The sequence below is a fragment of the Lathamus discolor genome, chromosome Z, assembly GCF_037157495.1.
Source record: "Lathamus discolor isolate bLatDis1 chromosome Z, bLatDis1.hap1, whole genome shotgun sequence".
NCBI classification, from domain to species: domain Eukaryota; kingdom Metazoa; phylum Chordata; class Aves; order Psittaciformes; family Psittacidae; genus Lathamus; species Lathamus discolor.
This window is the reverse complement of record NC_088909.1, coordinates 76,529,760-76,553,810: the sequence shown is the minus strand read 5'-3', so window position 1 is coordinate 76,553,810 and position 24,051 is coordinate 76,529,760. Positions and strand designations below refer to the sequence as shown.

General features: G+C 37.6%; 1 long non-coding RNA gene across 5 annotated transcripts in view; it reads left to right on the top strand.

Moving 5' to 3' along the window:
- Positions 1-24,051, top strand: part of LOC136004600 (uncharacterized) — a 54,199-nt gene that overhangs the window by 20,753 nt on the left and 9,395 nt on the right. For 2 of the 5 annotated variants that reach the window (XR_010608549.1, XR_010608545.1), the window contains exons 1-6: positions 5,986-6,033; positions 12,858-13,070; positions 14,054-14,154; positions 15,778-16,682; positions 19,007-20,443; positions 23,071-23,184. This is a non-coding gene — a long non-coding RNA (uncharacterized LOC136004600). Of the gene's footprint in view, positions 1-5,985; positions 6,034-12,857; positions 13,071-14,053; positions 14,155-15,777; positions 16,683-19,006; positions 20,444-23,070; positions 23,185-24,051 lie in introns of those variants that run through there. The other 3 variants (XR_010608548.1, XR_010608547.1, XR_010608546.1) reach the window with 3 other exon arrangements.

Genomic DNA, 24,051 nt, shown 5'->3' with positions numbered 1-24,051 from the left:
AGACGGAAAAGCATTTTGACAGACAGATTGTCTTTGTTCAGGCAATATTATTTGCTGCATTCTTCCCTGATGGTGACCAGCAATTGCAGCTGGTGAGAAAAGGCTGTTGCTAAAGATGTTCAGAAATCCTTCTGAATCCAGTATTTGATTGTTCCTGTAAACACAAGGTTTTCTCTGTGATAAATATGGCTGTGAGAATTCTGTCCCAATCAGACATAAAAACAGAAAAATGTATGTGTATTTATCACTCTATCTTCTGCTGCCAGAAATAAAAGAGAGGCATTTATGTTTCCTTTTGTTTGTTTTTAAACTTTGCATTACTTTTTATTTTTACCAGCCTTTACAGTTCATCAGTTAACAGTAGGTAGATGGAATTCTTCCCTGTTAGATCATATATTTCACTCTCTGTAAGTGCAAGATAGACTAGCTTTCCTATACCCTCACAGTTAAGAAAAAAATAAAGCAGTGAGAGACATTAACATTTCTCCTGTCTTGCCAAAGGAACAGCTGTTTTGTTTTGGCTTTAAAAACTGAAGTCTTAGATGAAGGGAAATGTAATGCTGTAAGGGAGAACATTCCCTGCAAAGTGGGGGGAGTTTTAAAGACCAGCAGTGTATAGTTGTCTCATTTCTATGCAGTAATACACAAAATAATGTATTTCATTCCGACACACACATAAGGTATAAACTCAGGCGTCTTTACTCTGGTAAGTGCTGGAAATAGAATGGCAGCCATTACGATAGATACTGAACTAGTGCAGCCATTTATCTTAGAGAGAAAACCTCTTAGTTTTTTCAGTATTTCTGTCCTGTATTTCAAGCATACTGTAGATCATTTTAAATTAAAAGTTTTTATTTTTCCGTTCTCAGTCGTTTTACTATTTGTATTATGCATGTCCAAATATTAATTAATCATCATTTTAACATTTTCTTTGCAAAATCTGAACAAAGTAAGGAAAAATACCATAAATATAATCTTTGCAACATTTCACCAGACTTCCTCATGACTTGCTCAGATTGTGCAGTACAGTTTTGGTGTTTAAATTTGTTTAATGACTGGAGCAGTTTTCAGCATTACTACAAATCAGGAATTTACTCTGGAGCTGCTATACTAACAGGTTAGACGGGACCTTCCTTATGAATGCTTTTGTATTTGGAGATCTTCACTAAATTTATCCACTATATCCCAAATCATAGAATCATAGAACAGCCAGGGTTGGAAAGGACCTTAAGATCATCTAGTTCCAACCCCCCTGCCGCGGGCAGGGACACCTCACACTAAACCGTGTCAACCAATAAACTCTGTTTGTGAACCACCCGTGAAAACGAGATCAAACCTTGAGAATAAATGGCTGGTACATCCCAATCTCTCTCTGAAGACTTCAGTTAGGAATGTTTAACAATATTAGAAATGTTTGAAAAGGAAGTCACAACTTTGTGGGGTGGGGAGGTAGAAGATTTCTTGAGGTAGGTAAGATAGGAAGGAAATCAGCTATATATTTCTAATTATTTCAAAGCATGCTTTGGTGAAGAAAAATCTGTTCCTCGAGGAAGCCCATGAAGGACTGACATACAGTGTAGAGTCTAAGAAATTTGATAATATTTCATTAATTATGATTTTATTCTAAAACTAACTGGGAGAAAAGAACCTTGATCAGCAAGAATCTTAAAACTAGTTAATGGTTAAATAATAGTAAATTAGTAATTTATTGTATCTATATAGTCTATGCATCTTCATCTTCTATACAAAGAACATATTTCTGGCTGCACTATTTCATAAACTGTTTCTCAAACCTTTGTAAAGCCATTATGAATGTATGTCATGACTTTCAACTTGCTTAGCTAATGCTAAGTCAGATCTCCATCTCTCAATGAAATGTCATTTTGGAAGCGCTTTGTGAGCAATTGTCAGCAGGTGGGTTACAGAGGGAGAGAAGAAGAGTGTTATTCCCTGTGATAGTGAGGATAAGTCTGTTGCTGTGTTGCTAACCAGAGTTTTAAAAGGTTTGGAATCTGTATTTCATTTTACTGGTAACTTCAACTGACTTTAAAGAAGTTAATTTACAACTGTGTTTTTAAAGTTCTTCTGGCATATGCTTTCCAAGGATTTAAATGATTGTCCAGCATCATAACACTTAAAAACATTTGTCCTTACTGTGCTAACTTTAGTTTACATTGCATAAACATCCTGCTCTGACAGGTTTGTCAGGAAACTATGTTACGTATGTATTACTAGTATTTTACAGTATCAGTATAGACGTTAGAGTGTATGATGCTCAGTTTTACTAAAAAGGGGATTAATAATAATTAAAACAAGCACAGGAGGTTCCCTCTGAAAAACAAGAAACTTTTTCACAGTGAGGGTGACTGAGCACTGGCATGGATTCCCCAGGAAGGCTGTGGAGTCTCCATCATTGGAGATGCTCAAAAGCCTGGACATGGTCCTTGCTCTGGGTGACCCTGCAGGGGTACATTACTTAGACCAGATGACCTCCAGAGGTCTGTGACAACCTCAGCCATCTGTGATTCTGTAATTCTTAGCTCTTATCTCTAAGAAAGAGACTTTTTGTGCAAACTGTATTGGTTATAGTATCTGAAGATTTTAAAGAATTTCACATCTAAATTTCTAAATAATAGCAAATAACATAATGATCGTGATTTGATGATATCATGCACAATTGCAAAACAGAAGTTATCATAGATAGTAGCCTCATAGAAGTTGGTAAATTACAGTATTTGTGATATGGAAGGAGATTTGACTGTATAGAAACTGTATACTAAGAACCAAAGAGTATAAATCTTTAAATTTCAAGGGGCCCATTGTTAAAATGTCCTTTTCCTCCTTTGCTCCACAGACTTCTTCATGGTTTTGTTACTGACAGGGTTAATTCTTTTAACTCTGTTAAAACATTAACTTTAAGACAGCTGTTACCAGGAGCTAGGGAAATACTACATTGCTATTACCATTTGACATTACACAGAACTTAATGTTAAAACATATAAAACAGTTTAGTTCTTTTATCTCTGTACTACCGTTAGTTAAGTTTAATGGAACATCTGATAAAATATTTGAACAAACAAAATATGTACAAGTAAATACAAATACCAAAAAACTTAGTTTAAAATTTAGAAAGGAAATATTCTCACATACCTCATATTTGACAGGCTAACAGACTAAAAAAAAAACCACTTAAAGCTGTGTGTAAAAACTCTACATGTAGTCACTAGAGAAAGGCTTTCTAATCAATGCCATGCCCTTCAGGAATGGTTCATCATCTCTGAAGGCTGATACTTTGAAAAATCAGTGTCTACTGCTCCTGTTTTAAGTTCCTAGTGAAGCAATTGCTGCTAATAGATGGAGAGGTTACCTCACCACAGCCATAAATTCTCCATCACAGCAGGCACTGATTTCATGCATAAGATCAACAAAAACACATGTGATACCTAAATCTTCTGATGGTGTTGTTAATTCTGTGTCCTTCATTTAATCTTATTATTTAACTAAGAAAAATACACATTTTCAGTGCTAGTATGCAAGCATATTGAAAGAATACTCAGAACAGGGAAAGTAATTAAGCCTTTAGCCAGCCATGTGGTAGCTATGTTTTGTGTCTAACACTTCACTGTCATCCCACCAAGTTTCAGTACTGGGAACTAAGTCATCACTTTCTAAAAGCACGGTGACTTCCAACTCCTGTTGGTTGCCTGTGCTGGTGGTGTAGAGGCCTCTCCGCCGGGCTGTCAGCTGTGCCACCTATTTAGAGGAACACACCTTAATTTCCTGTGAGGTATTTTATCGGTGTTACCCTGTTGGCTTCTATTACCTCAGGATCTCCTGGCTCGTCTCCATTAGATTTCAGGTGTGTTCCAGCGTACCCAGTACATCTCAGAGCAACAAGCTGAGGGCCCTCACTATCGCCCTGTCCCTCTAACATCCCCATACCTTATCACAGGCAAGCCTGACATTACCCTCTTCCCCCTTCAAATCTAGTTTAAAGCTGTGTCAGTAAGCCCTACTATCTTAAGAGCAATGACCCTTTTCCTCTTTGAGAAAGGCCTGGTGCTGTACAGTCCATGCCATTATCAAAAGACCCCAAACTGCGGTGGTAACACCAGCCACAGAGCCATATTGTTCTTTCATGAAGAATACCTAAGTGATACGTGTCTTCTTCAGCAGCACTGGCCTCATAAATAAATAATGGACTGCTATATGAGAGAAAAGGCTCCTGTTAGCCCCGTACCACAGGCAGTAAAATTTCGGAGTTGGGAATTTTATATTGGACAGAAAATTAAGATCACAAAGACTAGGGAATTAGCATACATTTTTTTTTTTTAATTTCTGTTAGAATGTTTCTTACCACACTCATCAGTTAGCAGTGCATATTTGTAAATAAATTAATGTAAAGCTGGGGCAAAGGACACTATCAGTTTTAATCATATTTTGCAGCGTTTGTTATTTCAGCATTAAAAGTAGGATGACATAGAAATTAAGGTTTATGTTTAAAGTCAGAGGCTTAGATTATTAGGCCACATTTCCACATCTACCATGATACTTTAGTCTTAGTGGAACACTTTTTTCTGGGTATATGAACTGATTAAATATGTAGAGTAGAAAATATGAGACTTAACTCTGTTGTAATAACATTAAATCCTTTACTAAGCATATGAATAAGGAATATATCTTTAATGATTATGCTTATGAGTACTGAAAAGTTATAGTGTCACTTGATGTGGTATGGAAAATGGAGTATGACAGTGTTGTCACACCAAGATCTTTGCAGTCAAAAAAAAAAAAAAGTAAAAAAAGTAAAATATTTCCACTATTAGCAGGACTGGTAGAACTGCATATAGCTAGGTGTGACAGGTAATAGAATTTGGCAGTATTTTGGTTGGTTTAAATTTTTTAAGCTTATATACTGCAGAATGATATTTTCTATTACCTCAGAATGTTTCTTTTTCCTTATTTAACATAATTATCCTGGTTCTCAGAATAAGACCAAGAAAAAAAACACTGGATGTTAAAAAGTTCTGATAATTATTGTCAGCAACACTGTACATTGGAGACTTAACATTCAGCAGGAAACTGGCCTTTGTTGAGTTACACCTTTAACATCTCAATGGCATCTTGCCTTCACTGACCCAAGAGACTTGAGAGGGGCTCTGTCCGGCCTTAATGAAGATGGAATTGGGTGGTGATGGAGAGCAGAAACTGGAAATAGGAAAGAAAGGACAGGTCCTCTACACTGCTTCTTCATCCTTTGGGATGAATGTCCATTGTTCCCAGTTCTGTGTTATCTGAGAGATTGCACTGGCAATAGCCTGCTTAAGAGCACAACTCTGTTTAACACCCTGACTGTCGTCAATCCTGGTCACTGAGTCAATGTTTTGGAGAAAAAATAACCCATTGCCCTGCAATGCAGTTTGCGTGTTGGCATGGATATTGTAGGATACTGAATTTAGATTGAAGAAGGAAAGTTCTCCTTTGATTATAGTTTGAAAGTACTTAATATTGCAGACAATGCTATTTTAATGGGGGTTATCCTGAGCTACTTTCGTGAAGTAGTTCTGAAAACTTACACCATCAGGTGGAACTTGACGTTGTGCCATCAGCAATCTCTGACCGATTAGATGCACACCACAGACCTAAGAGTAGAATTAACAGGCTAAATTGTACCAAGGTTAGTGTATTGTTCTACACGAGGAACAGCATTATAAGGGCTGCAGTATGCTTTTTGGCAACAGGTTTCACATTATTTACAGGGGATAAAACAATGCAAAGACAAAGAGTGGAGAAATACCAAGTTCATTTTTACACAGAGACCCTTCTGCTCTATATTCTATTTGTTTTCTGTCTGGCTTCTGTAATGTTTTAGTCTTCCTTACAGTGGATTCAATTTTGATTCATTTTGTCTGGCTTATGCAGGAAGAAGCATCTGACAGCACAGGACATCCAACAATCAGCTTCAGTTCCTGGCTCTAGAAATGCAAAAGGAAAAGTGTTGCTTGGCCTAAGACTGGAATATACTCTATTGAGGTACTCATCAGGTCTAAGTTAGTTGCTAGCTAGTTAGAGGGGTCTAACTTCAGTCTTCTTGAAGAAGTTTCCACTACACATATGCCGATTCCGGCTGCTTGTGAAAACTTAAAATTAGCCGCTGCTTGGAAAAAATGGTAGCTTCCTTCTCTAAACGCTGCTCCTCAGCAGACAGGTTATAAACTTTACTGCGTGGCTAGGGCAGACAGATAGTACTTTCTATTATTTTTCTTAGAAATTTGGTCTTCCCAAAATATAAATCCCATAGTGAATGTCATCTTAATGGTTAAAGCAATTATAGAAGTCTTGTAGCAGGGCAGATTTATGCACAGAATAAAACTGTATTTAAAACCAGGATAACTAGTGCACTTTTTTTTCTGAGTAATTTTTTTGTTTCCTAAAATCCTTTCCAAAAACAAGGTTATGTGTACATGTATGTGCTTGTGGCCTGGCAGCCAGAGCCCGTGCAGCCTCCCCAGCCAGGAGCAGGTCAGCCAGGGTGGGAGCAGGCAGAGGCAGCCGCATTCCTGGGCATCAGGCACCTGGTGAGGACCAGGCAGAGCAAGGCTGGAAGAGATGGAGAGCTGGGACCTGGAGACTGCCTCTGCTGCAGCAGTGCTGGGAGAGGGGCTGGTGGCCCCAGGGACTGACATGGGGTCCTGGATCCTGAGCAGGCTGGGCAGGGCTGGTAAACCATGTCAGTGCCATCAGGGCCCTGATGGAATATAGAACATTGGTTTTTAAATAAAAAGAATAATTTAGTAAAGTTCTGAGGAAGGGGGTAAAGTCCAAACAAGTCAATTTTTTCAACTCCCTATCTTGTAACAACTGAATTTCAGCAGTGAAATTAAAAGGAGTATCATGTGGCTTTCAGAAGCACAGACAGAATCACTATTTAGATAATTGTGCTACTCATTTAGAGACTCATTTTGACCTTAATCTAGGTGTGCATAAATGGGTCCATGTATGTATGAACAGTAATACAATAAGCATTGTGTCAAATCTAATTATGTAACAAGTTTTGTAATTACAGAGTAGTCTTTCTGCACTGTGGGTCACAGTTGAGAATCAATGCTGTATTGTGGTTGTGGAAAATTTCTATGCAAGTGGCAGACATACGTCAAATTATACAATGATGTCTAGACACCTTCAGTGTATGGTATTCTTTACAAGACAGCCCTAAAATAAGAGCATGTGCAAGTTTTAAATTTATAAATTCTTAGTCATTATACAGGAAAAGAGATACCCACTATCTAGCAATTTACAAGTTTGCATTAATTCTTTCTAATCACAGAAAAGCCTGGGTTGGAATGAACCTTGGAAGACCATCTGTGAGAAGGGAAGCCTGGATGGGGTTATCAAGCACCCTCTCTAATTGCATCTTGAAAACCTCCAGCAGTGGGGACTCCACCACTTCCCTGGGGAGGTTGTTCCAGTGCAGCATTGTCCTCGCTATGAAAAAATTGTTTCTTATGTCAAGATGAAACCTCCCTCAGTGCGACTTGTATCCACTGCACCTTGTCTTCTCCATGTGGCTTCTGGTGAAGAGAGAGCATCTGTCCACTTTGTAGCTGCCCTTAAAGTGGCCATCTCCAAACCATATAAACCCAAGACATTCTTTTCCATACTGGGTGTAATCACATAACAAATAACAGTTCTGCTTAGTGATTATTAGGATGGCATACAAACATATCTGTGATAAAACAGAATTCTGTCCGTATACATTCCAAGATAGAACTTCTCCTCAATCTGTCATGATGAAACAGGCTCATTTTGTTGTATACAAAAGAAATATTAAATGACAGTACAAAATGTTCTCAGTTAAAAAAAAGTAGATTGCAAAGCATACAAATGCTAATGATTGAGTTATTCTCTGGGCTGCTTTAGATTAGTCCTTGTTGATTTCAGTCTTCTCCAGCAAAATGTGCTAGGCCATGTAGTACAGGCCATGCTTTGCCAACAAAGGCTGGACCACATGATCTTTGAGGTCCCTTCCAACCTTGTCTATGATAATGCATATAATAACTTGTGTCTGTTAGCAAGTGTTGGTCTGTGCATTAAATTGTCCTCAAACAGAAAAATGCCTATGCATCCAGTTCTGTTTTCAAAGATCAGAATCAGATTTCTAACTGATGTAATATAACTACATTTATTAATTTACTGTATATGTGGCAAGACATAAAAATAACTGGCTCCTTACATCAAAGGACAAATATACAATACATTCAAAGCAATGCGGAAGAAATAAGCTATATGACAGCTACATGCCAATAAAAATTATATTGGGTGTAGAACTGATCGACATGTACATGAATAAAGTACAAGTATCACGAGTGAACTCTACTGTTGTAAAATACTGTGTATCAACACTTGGCGCAGAATTAGAAATTCTAGTTGTGGCACTTGATTGCCCTTTATTACTTGGCATGCCAATCTAAGGTGTTGCTACAGAGAGTCGTCCACTGGGAAAGAAAAAGTATTTAATAGGGTTTTTTACATAGTAAATAAGCAACAGATTATGTAGATAGAGTTCTTCAAATGTCAAAGGCAGGAGAACTTATTGTATTGGTAGCACAGTACATACAATATTAGGAATTATTGCTTAGAAATCACATAGACTAATACATTTTTATTACTTCCTTTTCAGTCAGACATGTTTCACAAGTAGAAAGCATGTCAGACAGGTGCATGGAAAATCGTTCTGGGAGCTGTATTGCATATGGCATGCACGGATTCCTGTGGGATATTACCTTTGCCTTCAATAGTGTTAGTTTACTTCTGATAACACATTACATTTAAAAATTCAGCAATTGCTTACTATTAAATATGGTGCTGATGAGATGTGTTACTACTTAAGTCTATTGCACCCCTATCATTTCATGGTCAAAACATGATGGAGGAAGCAAAATTCTGTACAATAATCTCAAGCTCTGCAGTGTTTCAAGCTGAGAGAGAAAACAGTGAAACTCACAGCCTCCAAATTCAGAGAATATGAAACTGTAACCATCCTTCATGGTTAAATAAGAAAACTCCCAAGATTTCCTTGATACAGATTATACTCTCTTTTGTGCACCCTTCAAGTTAAGAGTTATTAGTGTTCAAACCTCCCCTAATCCTGTTACCTCTAGAAGCTGCAAATGTTGCTCTTAGTTACTATTTGACCAATCTGTTCTCATTTCATGGCCTGGGCAAACATAGCACAGTGTTTACAGCCTACATTTTAAAAAGATTTGTGGCATACATCATTGTTCTTTCTTCTCAGTTTGCAGATGTCCATGCTGAGCATTTCTGCAAGGAAAATATAATTTATGAAATAATTCAGCAAATCCATAAATAAATTTTCATGAGAAAGAAGAAATACTTTCAGTGAAAAATGCTTATTCTAGTGCTATACTTCCATGAGTACTGTAAAATAATCATCAACTTTTGCTTGGATAGTCTGGGAAATCATATTCCTTTTAACTGGAATATCATAACACATTCTGATGAATTTATACAGTCTTCAGTCATACCACATTTTCAGCTAGTCATCCCAGATTTTTTTTTACCTTCAGACTGAACTTCCATTTCCATTATTAAGCCATTCTCAGCATGGAATGTAACCATGATCCAATCACACAGCTGTCACCTAAGGCAGAACTTCAGTGATATCTTTTACCTGGACTGTATACTTATAAGAATGTAGAACAATTTTCTTGAACTGTTGTTGTTCTTGCAAAGCCTTATTAAGTCTTAGAGTTATAGGGAATAGAGCAGAACGGAATGGAATGGAACAGAAGAGGAAAAAGCACAGGAAAGCATCTTTGCAGGAAAGGAGGTGAGACTCTTCAGGTGCATAGCAGGCTCAGGGTGAATCTCATCATTGGAAGGGTATGAATGACAGAGGTATGGAAGGGTATGAATGGGTAGGGTATGAAGGATGGAAGGATATGAATGACAGAGCCAGACTCTTGCAGTGTGCCCAGTGACAGGAGGAGGTGCAATGGGCACAGATTTGAAAAGAGGAGGTCCCCTCCCCTCTTGTTGTGGTTTAACCCCAGTTGGTAATTCAGCACCATGAAGCCACTCACTCAACCTCCTCTCTTCCTCTGCCCCTCCAGGAGGGATGGGAAGGAGAATTGAAAGAATGTAAACCACACGGGTTGAGATAAGAACAGTCCAACAACTAAAAAAAAGTAAAATACAGTGTTAATAAAAAGAATGCCAACAATAGCAATAAGGATAATAATGATGCTCACCACCCACTGACCAATACCCAGCCTGACCCAAGCAGTGATAGGGCCCTCCCAGTCAGCTCCCCCAGTTTGTATACTGGGCATGATGTGTTGTGGTATGGAATACCCCTTTGGATTGTTGGGCTCAGGTGTCCTGTCTGTGCTTCCTACTGGCTTCTTGTGGTCCTCCTCACTGGCAGAGCATGAGAGACTGAAAAGTCCGTGATCAGGGTAAGTGCTACTTAGCAACAACTAAAACATAAGTGTGTTTTCAGCATTGTTCTCAGACTAAAGCTAAAACACAGCACTGCACGAGCTACTAGGAAGACAACTTACGGCCAGAACCAGGAGTCTTCTGAATACCACAACATTCACAACAGTGAATTTTACCATTATCATGCTATGTGAACTGAAGTTTCCCTCTTATCATTTGATATAATTCCACAGTTACCAATTTCAAGTCAGTTATTAAATTGTTCTTAAAGAAAAACACATTTTTTTTTCCTGTTCCAGTTCCTGTCATGCTGGAACTGATCCAGTGCTCCGTCTCCAGCACTGCTATTAGAGAAAGTGAAAAAGAGTATTTTCCTCAATAGTTCTGTTCAGTCCTTTGTTTTAGCCAACTTAACCTATGATGACCTCTGCATTGTATTTATTTCTATAAATCACCAGTCCCTTTCAAGACTTAGCCAAGTTCTTAGTTTTACCAACTTTGTGTGGCAGTGAGTCCCACACTCTGATTATTGTATAAACCTTATTTTAATTAATTTTGAATTTGCCAATTCAAAATTTGCCTGAAACATTTTTTATTTCCCACCATTGTTTTTGATTACTTAATAAGGTAATCCAAATTTATTTTCTTCACACCATTTATTTGTTTAAATACTTTCATCAAAGTATCTTATATATGATTTCCACAGAGATTTTTGTCTTACTTCTCTACTGTCCTGCATTTTGTAAGGTCACTTCTGACTGTGTTGTGTACATATAACAAATTTCCAGACTAGAAAACAGATTTTGGGCACAATGTAAATACAGTTAATGGTAGGCCAGCAATGTTTTGTTGTAAAGCCACTGCTGCCTGACATGGTCACAATCCTCATAAAAAACAGGTAACAGCTCAATTTTTCCATTACTCCTGAAAGTCTTAAAATAATTGTAATGACAATAACAATTAATATAATTTGTATACCCTGGGAAGAAATATAAATGTGCATTTCGTAGGCTGTAGGCTGCAAATTGATTTTTAAAATGCCCGTTCAGCTTATTTGTACTTGTGTGTGGTTAAAATAAAAGGGAGGCCAATCTTCTTCATTACCATGCCACAGGTGGGAATGAAATACAGTGTGAATTCCTGACATAAATTCTCTGTAGAGAAGGAGGTTCCCACACTTCATTGGTTTGAACAGGAGGTTGGATTGAGTTGGAATTCCTGCCTGAGTCACACCATGATCCACTGGCAACAACGGTACTGTGCCACTCAGGCTCCGTTGAACTTTTTTACCTCCATTTACAATTCTTTAATTCTATGTGGCAGTGTTGCTGCATTTTCAGGCAAGTTTCAGGAACCACAGTCACTGGAAATTAAACTCTTAAGAGCCTTGACTACAGAAGCAGGAGAGGGGAGCTTCACTTAGGTTTTTAGTCACAGATCAAGCATTCTTTTTCCAGATGGAGAGATGAAGTTGGCTGGAGAAACCACTGTTCATTCTGTCTAAGGCCTCAATATAGCAATTACAGCCATATGATTCAGTCCCTTAAGGGCCCAGCTGCTCCCCAGAAGCAGGAAGGGGTACCCATCAGCTGAGAAAAGTCTCCTTCTTCCTTTAACCCTGCCTGCAACTGCTGCCTCAAGTCTCCTTTAGCAACTGCCTGTGCTGAATTGTATGCCAAAGAACGAAGTGGTGGCACAGTTTGCAGTTAGAAGCTTGGCTCAACTTCTATTTTCTTTCAAATTAAAATACAATACATCCTGCAGATCTTGCAGTTTGGCATGTCAGGAGCTTTCTTTTGTTATTTCTAGTGCAGTGGAGCTGTTGCACTGAACAGGTGTGGAACAAAGAATCATTTACCTGGGCATCTTAAGAATCTTGTGTGCACCTGACTGTGAGTCCACATGAATGCCAGGCATTGTTTGAGGAGTGTGAGACAGGAAATTGGGAACTGGGAGGTGAGACTTGCAGTGGAGTTGAGTAGACTGCACTGGCTGCACTGCATGACTGTATCTTGTTAAGCCCACAGATATATCTTGAAAAATGTGGAAGTTACTGTATTTTCCAGAAAAACTGGCTTGCTACTGTGTGGGATAAAATGTGTACAGTATATACCTAAGAATACAGACCTTCTGTGTATGACAGTGTGGGCTGTACCTCAGGTTATAGTAGCCTGAACAGATTTGTGACACACCCATACAATACGACTTGGGTACTAGAGATTCTGCACCAGAATCAGTCTCCAGCTGTCTCTAGCTATGACAGACACTTCATCTCTATTCTAGTCAGCAAGTATTTCCAGTTACATGTGCTAGTAAGTACTGAAATCTGGCTTTTCTCATCACTGAACGGTATGGTTTATATGAATGGTTACTATCTTATATTTTTGTTCTGACAGAAACCAGAGGGAAATACAAATGCCTTCTTCTTCCTGAGCACAGGTGCACGCTGTGCTGATGCAGCTGGAATCTATGGAGAAGAAAGCATTGGACTGCTCCGGTTACAAAACTCTGCCAGCAGGCCACCTTTTGTGAGCACCCACCACCTTTGCAGTGCCCCTCTGGCAGCCTTGGAGTGTCATCTTTCCCAGGCTTCCTACTTGAAGGATAAGGTACATGTGATGATTAAACAAAGACCATCAGCAATCTGGCACAAGTGGCAGATTCACAAAGATAACCTGATGGATGCCACGATCAGCCATCAGCTGAAGAAAGAGATCTCAATGTGTTTTTTGCATCTGCATTCCTTGTTACAGAAAAATTAAGTAGGATTTATAAACAAATGTGACGGAGTATATATTATATGCTGCAATGATTTTATAATAACATAAATTGCATGCTACATTCTGAGAAAAAAAAAAGAGCAACCATAGTGAGGATATATTTTTTTATATTTTTGCATTTTAAAATTGTAGCAATTAATGCATATATTTGGCTAGTCATAATTTTATTATAAATAAAATGATCAAAGAGAAGGTGAAAAAATAGGTGGTCACCTCTTTTGTTTCCCTCTGATTTAAAAAAAAAAGCTACCTTTATTTCTTTATTTATTTTCAGGTGAAGGTTTCAGTTATATTTCTCTGTAGAGCTCATACTTTACAAAGTGCTTAAAACAGAAAATAAGAAACAAATGTGAAAGTTTTTTGGTGCTACTACTTACTTACTTTTGAAGCCTATACCCTTTTTTTGATCATTCATCAATGTTCTCCCTCTTGTATAATTATTTTGATAGAATCTTTTTCTATCTACGGTTTTCCATGTTTACCAGTTGACTTTCTGATTACTATAACGAAATTTTTCACCCAAAGTTTGGCTCTGATACCATGAAGAAGGAAACATTTTGGTGCATACAGGATAAATGAAACCTTTAAAAACAAGTTTCCTGAAAAATCGGTTTGCTGTCTTCTGGAATGGAAATACGTTATTTAGGAGAAAGGTACAAAAAGCATCTCTGGTGAAACACAGAAGTGTAGGTTTTGTGCTAGCACTTTTAAAAATCCAGAGGGCTTTTAAAGGCTAGAGAAGTATGTTAAATGTCATCTTTATAACTATAATATAACTAATGTTTTCTAAGTACTCAAGGTTATGTTTTTAGACGCTGTGCACCTACAATCTGAGATCGCAGAAACAGAGGCAATGAAAAGAAAAGGCTGAAAAATCACTTCTTAGAGGAGCCTATAACTGGACTTGTTGCATGTAAGTATCACTCTGTACTGCCTGCAATACCATGTACCGTAACAAGGCTGGAGACTCTTTGCAGATGATTTCTTTAGTGTAAGAAGTAATTCCAATATTACAAGCAACTCACATAGATGCAGTGATAAAACTTTAAAAAAGGGGTTACTATTCCTCAAATGTGACAGAGTTTGAGGTCTTCAAAACTAGTTCCCTCACCATTGTTAAGACTATAAACACATATTAGACATGATCTTCAGCTCTAACTTCCATGGTAGCTGACTGTCATTAATTTAGCTGTAATCCCTTTCTATCTGTGCTTTGTAAAGAGCTGGTGTTTAACTTAGTGGAGACCTAGTGCCACTTCCCCTTTTCACATATTCAGCTTCCATTGACTTCAGCGTGAAATGAAAAGTGACAGCTTTTCCAGTCATGGAAGTTGTAAACATTACTTACCAGTCTTTTTCTGTTCATTCAGTTCCACGGCGCACATTAACATACACAAACTTGTGGTTCTGAATGCAAGAAGAAAATAAAGTGTTTGAGGGCAAATACTGCTGAACAAATACTGCTTGGCTCTTTCAGATCACTGGGACAAATTCTGCTTTCAGTGTCATCGTAATTATAGGATTGTATTCAACTTGCATGGGAGTATTGCAGACAAGAATTTGCCCCACTGAGATTACTTTGTAGGCTGATGTAACAGCCCATCGAGATTAGTAAAAATAGTAGAATTTGGCGCATGAGGGAAAAAAACTCATGATTTATTGTTCAACCAAGAAAAGTGAAAGTGCATAGAATGCGTAATTACTCTTAAAAAAGGATGTTAAACATCTTATCATTTCTGTGTTCTGTATTTTATACATAAAATGCAATAAAAGTCCCATGTAAAATAGACAGTAAAATGAATGTCACAAAAAAATTACTTTGTCCTAAAGCAACGTCCCACCGTTCTAAATACTGTGACATTTATGACTATGGTGAGGGCTTATCTAGCCACTATTTAGACTGCCTCTCAGCTCTCAGAGCAAAATGCATTCCATGGAAGGCTGAAGGATGGAATTCTAGTTACAACATAATTTTCCAGCTGTTTAAAAAAGGCGTATCAGGGTGTATATTTCACAGCTGCTGAAAAGCAGTAAAATTAACTGATGAATAGTCATACCCGTCTGGGCCCAATCCTGGAAAGTGTTAAGCATCCTGAATTTCTGCATTTCTGTTGAGGCCAGTGGGAGTCTGGGGTTTGCTGAGCATTTTGTGGTGAAAATAAGAGGAGAGAAGATCTTTCACCACCTCTCAGACTAGGGCCAACAGCCAATAACATCAAACTGATCCTACCATCGTTAAACTAAGTCCAAGACACATCAGTATGAAACATGGTGCCAGTGGAAATTTGCTGTGCATTAGATGATTTGTGTCTGTTTCTCTAACATTAACTTTGGAGGTCTCTTGGATCAACAGCAAGACTGATTATGAAAAAAGCTTGTTTTTTATGTCCCAATGGAAAAGAATCATCTGTGTGAAATGCTGTTACAATGGTAAAAAAAAAAAAAAAAATAAATAAAAACCTAGAAGTATTTTATTTGCAAAATATTTATGCTGTCTCCTCAAAAGAAATGAGGATTATCTTAAACTTTACATCAGTTCTTACTTTAGAGCCAAAAAAGATTGTCTGCTTTGGGAGGATAACAAACCTGATGCTTTTCATCTGTCTAATAGACTGATATTATCCCCTTTCTTCTGGTGCCCTGGAGGAGCAACATAACAGCTGGATACTTTTTCTGAGGACTGTAATTTCTTCTTTACCTCAAATGTGATCTCCACTGGACTGACACTTACAAGCCTCTTGCCAGCCACATCTGAAGGACAACCAGGTTCCCGATTCCAGAGCTTTGTTTCAAGTAAACTCAGTGTTCTATTTTAACACTGAATTGTGCCATCTGGTACAATGCAAACGTGCCACTGGTTTATTCAACGGTCAGCACCCCTCTCCCTCCCATCCCATATAAAGAACATTGTCTTGATTTGATACAGAGTAAGAAGAAACAACCGTTTCAACAGGCTTTCAGTCTGACTTCTTCTTAAGTGTTGTGGTTTAAGCCCATGTGATCACGCTGGAGATCTGGTGGCTCATCTTCTTCCAATGGAAGGACAAGGTGGAGTGTTATAGTAACCAGCACGAAATAGTAATTTCTTAAAATATTTTCTCAAAATCACCTTCTGGAGATGGCATCACTGTAAGTTCAAACAAAATATGATTCTTATAATTCTAAATGTAACTTCTGGTAGGATTTTTAGGTACTACAAGATCCTGTAGGAGGGGAAAGTTCAGGAAGGGTGTTACCCTGAATCATGTTTGCATCTATGAAAACATCAAGAGAATGTTCACACTAGCGTGATGGAAAAGAAGTGGGGAAAACTGAACAGTGCTGTACTGTGTACTGTGCCAGTTATACTGCTGCTGCTACCTGAACTGTAATTTCAAACTGACTTTGCATGTCATCCATTTCACTGGTGAATCCTACAACACAAGAGGTGTTTTCTCCTGGGTGAGGTTCTTCTGTTCTGCTTTTAATACTGCAATGTTGTTGACTTCAGAGTGGTTCCTCTCTCTAAGTGTGGTGTTTTTGCTTACTTTGATTTTTAGGTGGCACATCCTGCCACAAGTTGGGAGGGGAAAAAAGTTCTTTAACAGTTCTCTTTTCTGTGGAAGGGAGGGAATGCCCATAGCAGGTTTATAAACCAGTTTTGATAGCAGCAGAGTGGTTGGGCTTTGGGGCTTTGAGCAACTTGGTCCCTGCCCGTGGCAGGGGTTTGGAACTGGATGAGCTCTAAGGTCCCTTCCTTCCCAAATCACTCTGTAATTCTATGATGCATCTCATATTTTCTGTTGTTTCTTCACCCTACAGTAGTCAAGATCCTTTTATACATTGAAAATTCAGTTATTCTTAGCTATCCCAATACACCTAAGAATTCAAATACTTTAATCAGCATGAATATAACTGCCATGTCTCAAGTTGATGTGTTGGTTGTTGGCACTTGCTAACCTTTGTTGTTTGTTCCCTGGATAACTAATCCCAGTGTGTTACGAGAAGCAAACTGGGTTGCAACAGAAGAACTTCTCCAAGCTGTAGACAATTGACACACTGCAGCTCTTGCATCAGAAACCATGCAAGTTCCTTCCAGTTCTGTTCTTGTTTCTGAGAGACTGTGTTTCAGCCTTCAGCCACACAAGCCAGAAGGGATCAGCAGTAGCTGTTCATCAGTTTCTCCAAGCTTTTAAGCTTTAATTTGGAAAGATCTCTAAAAGATGGCACTGCTTGAATTTAAAATGCAGATTTAAGAGTTTAAAAGTGCCACAGCCCTAAAGGCAACTATCGTTATCTCAACCCTTCATGCCCCACGTTGGGCGCCACAAAGAACTGTGGTGGTTTAAGCCCAGCTGGCAACCCAGAACCACGCAGCCGCTTTCTCACTTCCCCTCCTTCCTCCCCCCACTCCTAGAGGGATGGGGAGGAGAATCTAAAGAATGTAACTCCCACAGGTTGAGATAAGAACAGTCCAGTAACTAAGGTGTAACACAAATCACTACTGCTACCACCAATAATAATAATGATATGGAAAATAACAAGGGAAGAGAATACAACCGCTCACCACCCACCAACCGATACCCAGCCCAACCCAGCAGTGATCAAACCCTTCCAGGTAACTGCCCCCAGTTTATATACTGGGCATGACGTGCTGTGGTATGGAATACCTCTTTGGTTAGTTTGGGTCAGGTGTCCTGTCTCTGCTTCCTCCCGGCTTCCCCTCCTCCCTGGCAGAGCATGAGACTCACAAAGTCCTTGGTCAGAGTAAACATTACTGAGCAGCAACTAAAATCATCGGTGTTATCAGTGTTGTGCTCAGGCTGAAAGTCAAAACCACAGCACTGCACCAGCTACTAAGACTGAGAAAAATGACTGCTACTGCTGAACCCAGGACACTAAGAAACTTAGTTTCTTTGAATGCCAACCTCCTTTTGAAGATTTTTAGTGGACTGGTATGAGAAAAGTGGCTAAAATCTTATTTTACTGCTTTGATAAATGCAGTGGAGAAAAATGCAGGACGTTCTAACATGCCTCAATAAAGTAAGAACATTCTTATTATCATATGCTCAAAAGAAATATATTTAATGGAGAAGATGAATGTTTACCTGAAGTCTAAGCCTACTTCCACAAAATTTGGTCTACTAAGTTGTCTTTGATGTCTGTAAAGCTATCAAGGTGAAAAGGGATCATTGCTGTCACTAAAGCTTGTGGAATCAGACCCTAAAGGTCCACTAGCAACGTTACTATTAACATTCTTATGATTTCCTCTTAAAATAATTTGTTACAGTGCCATCCAGATTGATGCTGCACAGCAGGTGCTTCTGATCTCTATACCCATCCAGGGTCTGAGTGTTTAAAAATATGAACACAAAGGCAAAACCAAATAGAAATGAATTAGTTTCCCGTGATACAAACCTCGTATATCTGGAAATGGCTGTACCTTATGAACCATGAACTTGAGAAAGACAATAAATTCATCATAGAATTATTGTAACCAGAATTACGATACCATCTCTGTAGAGGTGCAGTAAGGAATTAGTGAAATAAAACACTCATAACAAGGGAACCTGGCGTAAACGCAAACAAAACACACTCAGGTAGCCAGATACCTATATACTATTATGCATCCAGACAGGAGTACTCATGACAGTTTGCTCATTTAATAACTCCCAAAGTGAACATTTCAATATCTATTTGAAGCCTTCTTTATTCTGTAGCTTGTAACAACCTTTTTAAAGAACTCTTGGGCACTTCCTCTAAATATGTCATTTCTTTCTAGGAAGAATGAAGAAAATGACATCTGCTAGAAATGGTACCATCAACTTAAATGTTACCTGTCTAGCCCAACTGTGATGTTCTTTCAGTGATATGTACTTCTGTTTTTCTGTGACTATTCATGTAGCAGACTTATATGTACTGGCATACCTTTTCAAGGAAAAGAACAATTTAATGGCAAAGAAGCAAAAGTAGAATTTCCAGTCATAGCTTACATTCCCTTTCTTCTGCGTAGCACATCTACCTTTACTAGCAGTGAACCTGAACTAGCACAGCTGTAGTGTAACTGCTCTGTTCTCTTTCATTGTCACTATTATCTAAAATCTGATTTGGCACTTCAGATGTGAACATTAACAGCTGCTTTATTCAAAGCATTTAAGAAAGCTGGGATAATCTCACCTCAGTGAGTATTTTAATAATAAATTAATAATACTTTAATAATAAATTACCCATGGAGAGGCCTTAGCAGCAGGGTTCCACTTGTCTTTGTGATGAGCATGAGTTGCAGAAGTTTGAGAAGAACTTAAACGATCATTATTCCATGCTGGTGCAACATGGCTATCAAAGAATCAAACAAATAACGGCAGTTCAAGCAAAAATACTAGACAGTATTCACTTACTTGATAATCTACTTTTAAGCACTATTTTAAAAATAGAGGGTTTCACCACTACTGTGTCACAATCCTTATGATAGCCACCCTGACCCATCTACATATTTTAGATGTGCCTTGTTAGCATTAGAACTTGTCCCACAATATCACTCTATAATTATCAGTGGTCAATAGCAGGAGCAAAAAATCAAATTCTTGCTGGCTATTAGTATTTCAGTCCATTATGATGCAGACAAGAGAATTGTTAGAGATCCTAATGCTTGTAACACCACAGTCTAGGTGTAGCCTGCTCCACCCTGACTCTTCCCAGTCCACACTGGTAAAGATATTCAGATAACAGAAATGATAGAAGTCTTAAAAGGTCTGAGTTGAATCCACTGTCTGAGAGAGACAAGCATCTTTACTTTCTTTTTCCTATCCATGCTCATCAAACAGGTGGGGTAATTTCAAATAAATCTGCTATGAACTATAAGCTTGAGAGGGAGCAAGGAGTACAGAAATAACATCCCTGCACAACATGACCTCCCTTCTGACTTGAAGAGTTTGGGGTCCCTAAAATAAGAGGTCGTTCAGCCTTCCCAGGTTTCTTGCCAATCCTCTTTAGATCAGAGGCTGCTGGTCCTACTGAGGTGCCAAATTATGCATGATGGTTTTCCTGATACACTCAACAGTCTGCTAGGGACTGAACTGAGACCACTAAACTAATTCCATGTAGGAGGTTCAGGTTTAAGTCATTCTTAAACAACATTAACATATTTCATATATTTCTCTCCAGGAAAAAAAAAAAAAAAGCGCCCTTCAGAAGCCAAAGCAGAACAGTTTCTATAACATAAGGTAATCTTAAATATGATAGATGCAGGATCTGCCTATAACTTGCCATCAATTACAGAATTTATCCTATATCAGATGAAACAAGTTTAATAAACCACTTAAGTGTTATAAGGTATGCTTCTTACCAACATAAATTATGTATCTATCTGCAGCCAAATGTACGTGTTCTATCACTCTGAATATTAAATACAAAAACTATGTTTAAATAATGTGAAGGGTCTGATTTAAAGCAACAAAAGCCAATAAATCCAAAGTTTATGCTGGCACTCTATCCTTAACTCACACAAATTGTTTCAAACAGGTGTAATGGCATGAATTACACCCCTCTTACATTTATGATTCTACTTCCACGTTTGAATTTCCTGTGTTTTGTCAGCCTAAGTCTCTCTATGAGCGTCTTTAAATAGAGTTCTAAAATGTCATTTATTAGCTTTGTTTTTGTTTTTTGAAAGGCAAATGTATGCTTTACAGAAAATTAAAAAATGCACTTTTTTTTTTTTTTTTGTCTGAGGATGGAATGGTTCCTTTGAAACTGTTTTAGTTTCTCTATTTAATACACATACAGAATGTTTAAAACTATTTATTAATTACTCTATTGACTTTGTATTATTTATACAAGAGATCGCAATGAGTCCATCAGAGCTTTTCTATCTCTTGCGTTACCACTGGACTAACCAGATATTTAGTATTCTCATTAAAAGATAATTGTTATAAGCCATTTATAGATTTTTAGCAATATGGATAATACCAAAATATGTTTGGTTTTATCCAAATACATGGATTTGGATACAGTGTTCATGTTTCAAATGCCGAGTTGGGTTTTAACTGCTTTGCTGTTATTATGATTTTATATGGCATCACATACATGTGAATGGGATTTTGAGAGCATAAAATAAATTCTTCCCAAATGGGGGTTTGCCAGAGGATTCCATGTAAGTATAATTTGGGAAAAAAAAAAAACAACAACAAGGTAGAAAATGTGAAAGAATGTGTGGGGATTTTTATCTATGGCAGTGCTGCTAATCAAGAAGTACCCGTAAGTCCTTGGTGAGAGGTGAGAATGAAGCAATATGGCATTCAACAATATGGTGTCTCAGGAGAGCAAATAAATGCAAGTCTCAACATACAGGCACATACAGCAATCTTAGAAGGCGTGTTAAAGTTCCTTCAGAGGGGGATATGAGTTACAGCTAAATTTGGAGCACAGAATGTATATATTTATTAAAAAAGAGAAAATTCTGTAGTATAGTATAAAAATCTCAGACTTGGACATTGAAAAATCCTAAATTGTAAGTTTCAAAATTAATATCAGTATTTTGGGAAAGTCACTACATCTTTTTCCCTTTAAAATTTTCTACTTGTAATATAGGAATACTTGAACTCTCAAAAATATAATTGTTACTGTTGCTATAGCACAGAAAAATATATGCTACATGTATGCAAAATCCTATCATCATATACTTATCTCTTTATATGAACTTAAGTAGGTTTCATTAGGTTTTTAATGTGGACAGTTTATCATCTGCTTCTAACTTTCTTAGTGTTCTTCAGGTAGTTTACCCTCTAATGTGTTTGCTCCATGTGCATTTATTGAGTTCATTTGAATTGATAGAGCTGCAAAGTTGTTAACAAAAGAAATCCCTTCAATTACTCTGGTAGGTAGCCTCTTTCACATAAATGTCCAGAAAAAAAACATTAATATTTCTCTTCAGTTTAGTTATAGATCAAGTGTGATTTTCACAGTGGATATTGTTGTTCTTCACCTGAAGATGAAAGAAAACAAAAATGCTAGTATTTGTGTAAATGGCCCACAAAGCTTTTTCATAATGTTATTAAAAAGCAGTTTTATTCTGTTCTGAAGTCTGCACATCTGAAATATGTGTAACCATATGACTTTATGTTTTTAGAGGGGTTTACATATCATAAAAGTATAAAGGTACATGTTTACCTATACCTGGCTCATGAATGTAATTCTTAAGATTCTTATGATTCAAGATTCTTCAGAAAGGGTCAGACTTGGTATGCATGACGTCAAAGGAAGTTGTAACCTAAGTGAGTTGGAGATCACATAAAAGTGAATTCTCTTAGGAAATACCAAACAAACTGAATAAGTGAAATAAAAGAACATTACTTGTATGAAAACACAGTATAGAATTTATTTAATACCGGATTTTGAGAAGTCTCCTTCTCTGTCTATCTATATCATTGCAGACATTTTGATTTCTGTGGGTTCAGTCTCCAAATTCTGTTTCAGATTTAGTTCTGAGGGTCAACATGATTAATTGACTAAAAAAAAAATCAAAAGATACATTATTTAGATCACTGGTTAACTGTAGTTTTGAACACAGATCCATAATCTAGTGCTAATTTTTCACATGAAAAAGACTTACGAAAGCCCACCTGCTAGTGCTTTTTCCACTGGGAGCATGAGGGTCTTCCAAAGTATCTACTTGGCTAATGTAATTTCATAATTATGTACTACTGTCTGTTTTGAAATCTTGCATGAGCATATGCACATAGAGAAGAAGTCAATAGGTTAAGATTTGTCAGCTTTGTTTAGCTGGTTATAAGCCATATATATGTATGCAGACATGATTCTATGCAGTCCTGATATATGTGTATATGACTAGATGTGCATCCCTGAAGACAGAACCAGACAAGCATGGAAGAAGACCTAATACAGAATTGAAGCGAATGAGAAACCTCCATAGTTTTACAGAAACAGAATATATAAGATAAAGCAGGTAAATGATGGTACCTACTATGATTTTAATTGAGTAATTTGTGTCTCAAAGATTTATTAATTTCATTTTAAATCTTAGAATCATAGACTAGGATGGGCTAGAAAGGACCTTTAAAGGTTATCTAGTCCAACCCCCAAATCTTTAATCTTTAAAGACGATTAAAGGAAGAGGTTCTGAATGTGGTCTTGAATGCCATGACTCATTCTTCAGAATGGGACAGGGCAGGATAAATTCTTTCTCTGCTGTTAAGTAAGGTTTCTCAACCATTCTGGAGGTATTGCAACTAAATGCAGTTGATACTCCATATTTGTAAGACCAGATATGAAACAGAAAAATGAAACACCTTTGTTACTGATGTCTGGGAATGCTGGCCTGTTAGTCTTTCCCATCCAGTAAACAGGTATTTATTTTTTTCTAAGTTCTCCTTGGATATTTCAGCCACCTTTTAATCAAGTGCTGCTTTAGCTCAGCTGTTGTAGCTGTGTGCCTTTTACTAAGCAATGTTCAGCTCTTTCCAGATCCTCTTGTTTGATACACAGCAACAGAGAAAAGACATAGATTCAATTCCCATGACTAGGCTAATACAAAGTAGGAACTTAAAATAGCATCCAATTAATTAACAACAACAAAACCCCCAATCAGTAAACCACAATTTACCAGAATAAGAAATTCCTATATTAGTGAGATGCTGTCACAACCAATCCTGTGCTGGTTGCTTAAATACCAGAAAAAGAGCTTTTAAATTCTCATGAGAAACATAAATTCTGCTGGTTCACTGTGAATAGAAAGGTAGTCAGAAATAGTCCACTTAATAAGATACTTCTAACGGTCTGGATTCAAAAAAAGAAATATTTTTGCCATACACAG